Source organism: Cornus florida, unplaced genomic scaffold, assembly GCF_030987335.1.
Source record: "Cornus florida cultivar Cherokee Brave unplaced genomic scaffold, ASM3098733v1 CherokeeBrave_3.0.0_Hap2_Chr09, whole genome shotgun sequence".
Classification (NCBI taxonomy): Eukaryota; Viridiplantae; Streptophyta; class Magnoliopsida; order Cornales; family Cornaceae; genus Cornus; species Cornus florida.
In genome coordinates this window covers 24,172,165-24,178,164 of record NW_026775579.1, presented here as the reverse complement: position 1 = coordinate 24,178,164, position 6,000 = coordinate 24,172,165, and positions in this window count along the sequence as shown.

Genomic DNA, 6,000 nt, shown 5'->3' with positions numbered 1-6,000 from the left:
GAATGACTGGAATATACCTTTTGGAATCATGGACCAGTTCTGTATTAAAAAGTAGAAAATTAACCGAAAAATAGAACTTGTCCACTTTTATGAGTACATCTTCAACAATACCTAACGGTTGTCTGACAGAACAGTCAGCAAGCTGTAGAACAACCAACGTAGGTTTTAACTCTCCCAAACCTAACTTTTCATACACCGAGTAAGGAATAAGATTAATACTTGCTCCAAGGTCAAAGAGTGCTCACTCTATCACATTGTTTCCAATGGTGCAAGAAATTGTAGGGGTACCAGGATCTTTAACCTTTAGAGGAGTGTTGTACTTAAGAATAACACTGACATGCTCGGTGAGACAAACTTTCTTAGGAACTTGGCTTTTGGATTTTCTCTTAAGAGTACACAAGTCCTTTAAAAATTTGGAATAGGCTAGAATTTGCTTTATAGCATCGAGCTAAGGAAGATTTATTTTGACCTGTTTAAAGACCTGCATCATATCTTGAATTTTCTCCCCTTGTTTACCAAAGTGGGAGGGTTCCTTAAGACATTCAGGATAAAGCACTTTTGGCTCATAAGCTATCTCAAGGTTAAGAGTAGATGAAGAAGTAACTCCATCTTTAACTCCTTTTATGGATTATGGAATAGCACTTGAGGAAACATCCTTGCGATATGGATTATAAATGATAGGAATTATGGGAATCCTAAGCCTTTCTTTTTCCTCCTATCCTTTTTCAACTTGGTTATCAACCACTCGACCACTCCTTAATGTAGTGATAGCCTGAACTTGCTCATGATGAATACCTGAGGAATTGGTTTCATCAATCATGTAAGTTTATCCTTTTGGGTTGGTTATTGGCTGACTAGGTAGCTTTCCATCCTCTTTTCGAGATAGAGTACTCGCTATTTTCCCAACTTGTTCCTCTAGTTTTGCTATGCCTTGAGAATGAGAATTAAGAAGTTAGGTATTGGCTTTAATTTCACCAAGAGCATTGAGTACTTATTCCTTAAAAGTAGAATTTCTAAGAGGAGGTGGAAGATTAGGAGCTTGAGTGGGTAGATTTCTAAACTGAGGTGGATAGTAAATACCAGATTGGTTGAAAGAATTATTTTGTGGCATAGGATTGGATGAATTTTAATACTGCCCCTTAGATTGGGGAGCAGTGTTTCCTTGATTTGGATTACGCCATGACAGATTGCGATAATCTCTCCAGCCAGGATTATATGTAGCAGAATATGGATTATAAGCTGGCCTAGAGAATGCAGCATTCACTTGCTCCTGTGGGATCTCAGATGATTGTCCCAGCATAGGGCAAGCGTCAGCAAAATGGTTTGAATTGACACAGGTGGAACAAACTTCCTTAGGTAAGGCAGTTTGTGGATTAGCAATAGGAGCAAAGCCAGATGATAAAATTTGATCGAACCTATGGTTCAAGGCTTCTATTTGAGCGGCTAACTCACTAGATTTATTTACCTCATAAATTTTTTCAACCTTACACATTCCAGGTGAAGACCTAGACCTTGAGGAAGAAGCATGTTGCACTAAGTTTTCACTTAGGGCCTCAAACAGTTCCCAAGCATCAGCTGGACTTTTTCGCAGAAAAGCTCCAATACTGGAAGCATCGACCATATTTCTATAAGAATTAGTAAGACTATCATAGAAGATCTATATCATTGTATGGAAACTTTCTCAAAAGATCATTATATCTCTCCTATACATCATGGAGTTGTTCTCCCGGGATTTAGGAAAATGCCATGATTTCTCTTCTCATTTGTGTGGTTTTACCCATAGTGTAGTATTTCTTTAAGAAATCCTGTTGTAACATGTCCTATAAAGATATGGAATTTATTAGAAGGGACTGCAACCAAGTTCTTACTTTGTCTTTGAGAGAGAACTGGAAAAGATGCATTCTAAATGAATCATTGGTTAGAATGGTCAACTTGGTAGTTGAACACAATTCCAAAAACACATCCAAGTGCTTATAAGGATCCTCTATTGCATACCCATGGAAGGTAGGAAGCATTTGGATCATAGCAGGCTTGATCTAAAAATGGGTTGCATCAGCATCTGGAAAAATAAAGCACGAAGGGGAAGTATATGTGGTAGGAATGAAATGATCCCCTAATTACGGCTGTGGTGGAGGAACAGGTGGGACCCGTTCTCCATTACCATTACCATTATTACCCGGTGCATTATGTTGCTCAGCCATACTATTAGAGGAACTATCAATATTATTCAAGTGTTTTTCAAGTTTCCTTAATTGACTTAAAGTTCTCTCTATTTCAGGATCATGCACTATAGGTTTTGACCTAGTTTGGTGAGTTAACATGCACTGGCTCCACTAATCCTAATAGTAACAAAAAGAAAATATTTCAAGTAACAAAAAAACAATAAGAACTCACAAAATGTTTAATAAACCAATGCTTTTCTCCCTTAAGCGTCTTTGTCCTCACTGCTAATTTGTACTTGAAAAGAAAAAGAAGTAAAGTGAGATATCAGAAAGTCCGAAGACTGGTAAACCAAAATAACTAATTAAAAACTAAACAAAATCTGATCTCCCCGGCAACAGCGCCAAAAATTGATGTGTCTCTCACAATCGTACGATATCGTGTAGGATATAGCTCTATGCGAAGAGGATGTCGAACCCACAGGGAGATGAGATTTGTATTAGCCTTTAAATTAATTTCATGGTTTACAAATAACTTGGTTGGAGAGTTTGTTAGTTGTAACGATTTCACAAACTAGAATTAAACATAATATTAAATTAAAGAAAATTAAACTAAAGTGAATGATCAGAGAGGGAAAATCTTAGGGCTTTGACTTCACCACAATCATTATACTATGGTCAATTAAATCAACTCCGGGACTTTAACCAATTCTGTTTTCAAATGAATAGAACTCAATAACATTCGTTCAAAATTAGCTAACTATAACCTATCTGCGGTTAGCGCGGACTATTCGCCTACCTACTCTACCTACTTTAACTACTTTGCGAATGAACCACCTTTCTGAAACATAGATTATGAAAACATTCTTTTGCAAAATATGTTGGAACACCATTATATGACCTCTATTCTTATGTCCGGCAGGGCTCTGCCAGATGCCATACAATAAGGTAGGTTAAGAATAAAACATAAATTATTATTTCTAAAACAAGGTAATAACAATTTATATTCTTCTAAAGCATGAAAAACCACTTGAGTTGTCGCAAGTGCTCATAGTCATATAACCAAGAAAACATTAGATATTAAAATAAACCCAGAGTCAAAAAAATCAAACCATAATATAACGTTGGGTTACATCAGTGCCCTAAAAAAGGATTTAGCTACTCATGATGAGACTAGATAGCATCTGTGTTGAGTTCATCTCCATCGTCACAGACTGCGCTTCTCTCCTCTGGATCTTCACTCTTAAGGTTATAGGAACCCTAAAAGCCACCACACCTTCAGCCTTTTGAATAACGCCGTAAAAGAGATTAAAATTTTGGACCTCTTCTATCAAGGCTTACACCTTCTTTTATAGAAGAAAATATGTATTTGGTGGGCTTTTAGGTCTTCTGGCCCAATTGGGATGAGATACGGCTGATAAAGAGAGTAATCCCACATCTTTTAATCTGACATGTGATGCAAGGCTCGAGCTTCAGGAACAGATGCTCGAGCTTTAGGGCTCATGCTCGAGCATCAGGATCAATGCTTGAGCTTCTCTAGATAGATGCTTGAGCTTCAGTAAATGGTGCTCGATCATCACATTGACACTTAGCCAATTTTTTTTAACTATTTTTTGAAGCGTCTTTTCTTCAACACTTAAAATATTTTTGGGGTTGAACTCCTTTAACATTTCTCAATCCAAGCTTCATGGGCTCAAGCACTAGGTACCATGCTTGAGTATCAGGGGCTCAATGCTCGAGCATCAGTGGATGATGCTCGATCTTTTATGGATAGTGCTCGATCATGGACGTGATGCACGAGACCTGGGAGCATTACCTTTTCATTAAATTAACTTTTTTATTTTTGACGCCTCATATTCGAGCTTTAGGGTCAAGGCTCGAGCACCCTTGGTTAAGGCTCGAGCACCCTAAAGTAAGGCTCAAGCATCAAAGTACTGATGCTCGAGCATTTGGGCCTTGTTGACTTTTCTTTGTTCTTTTTTTTTGTTGTGATGCTCGAGCCTCAACACTTGGGTTCGAGCTCTGAGGCTTAAATTGCTTCAAACTTCACAAATTTAGCTCTCGACTTGCTCTGAATGATTCGCAACGACTCTGTAAGCTTCGATATCATCATAAAGTCCCATTTTTAATCATTTATCTAGGAAAGTACCTACAAACACACATTAAACATAAATTAGTCTAATAATGGATATAAGTATCACTTTAGGCCCTAACATATATGTACTTAGGGGCTTGAATATGCATATATTCAATGCTCATCACGGTTGCCAAGAAGGGACGGCCAAGGATAACGGGAATTTGGCTCTTGGGATTCGGAACCACATCTGTGTCAATGACAACGAAATCAACCGGGAAGAAGAACTTATCAATCTTGATCAATACATCCTCAATAATAGCCCGGGGCTTTTTGATGGATCGGTCGATAAGTTGCAAAACTACCGACGTTAGTTTCAAGTCTCCTAAGCCCAATTTAATATATACCGAGTATGGAAGAAGGTTAGCATTTGTTCCTAAGTCTAAAAGAGCCCGATTAATGACATAGTCACCAATGATGCAAGTAGTAGTACGTGAACCGGGGTCCTTAAACTTTGGAAGAGTATTATGTTGCAAAATAGAGCTTACTTGCTCGGTCAAGACCACTTTCTTTGGGGATTGGCTTTTGTTCTTCTTCTTTTAGGTGCAAAGATCTTTCAAGAATTTGGCATAAGCTGGAATTTGTTTGATTGCATCCAAAAGTGGAAGATTAATCTTCTCTTGCCCAAACACTTTAATGATTTCATTTACTTTGGTCTTTTGTTTATCAATAGCAATGGATCCTTTCAAGGCATCCGAAAATGGAGCCTTTGGCTCAAAAACCTTTTCAAAATCTTTCTTTGGATTACTTTCAACACAAGAAGTTTTTAAATCATTGTTTAAACCATTTTTCAAATTATTTTTCATCACTGTCTCAACAATATGATTATGCACATGCAATGAAAGAGGAATAGAATATGAAACGGAATGGGTATAAACTTTTTGTTACACCAGTTCATTCTCTTCATTAGAAACTCCAACTAGATTGTTAATAATTTTCCCACTTCTTAAGGTTGTCACCCCGTTGACATGCTCGATTGTGTGACCTTCTGATGAGGAATTCGTTTCGCAACAAATTGTTGCTTTGGTAGGGCATTGTATCTTCCCTTTCTCTCTAGCATTCAAGGTACTAGCTATTTGCCCGACTTGGGTTTCTAGCTTAGTAATGGATTGAGAATAGGAATGAAGTAATTAAGTATTTGTCTCTAGAGTACCCAAAGCGATCAATACTTTTTCCTCAAAAGCGGGACTCCTAGAATTTCCTTAGGAATATGATGATTGATTAGGAAAATGAGAGTTAGAAAATTGGTTTCCATGTGATTGAAAAGATGATCTATAACCTTAGGAACCTTGGCTTTGCATTGGGGGTAGAACATACTTGCCTTGAAAACCACCTTGGGGAGGGTTTGAGCCTTCCCCTTAGCTTTTCCAAGAGAAGTTTGGATGGTTCCTCCACCCAGCATTATAGTGTGTGCCATAGGGATTATTTCCTTGGTTAACAAATGCAGCATTAACTTGTTCATGATGCTCATTTTGTGCATGTCCATGGGGACAATTGGAAGTAGAATGTAAGACACTAGAACAAGTTATATAAGATTCATTAGATGAATGATGAACATGATTAGGTGATGAAGACATTTGATTTGCCGAATTTTGGTTGATCAAACCTTTGAGATAAAGACTTGACTTTGGCAGCTATATCATTGGAGTTGTCAACTTAATATAAGCCGACATTCTTCCTTCCACCTAGAATTCTACCATTTTTGGA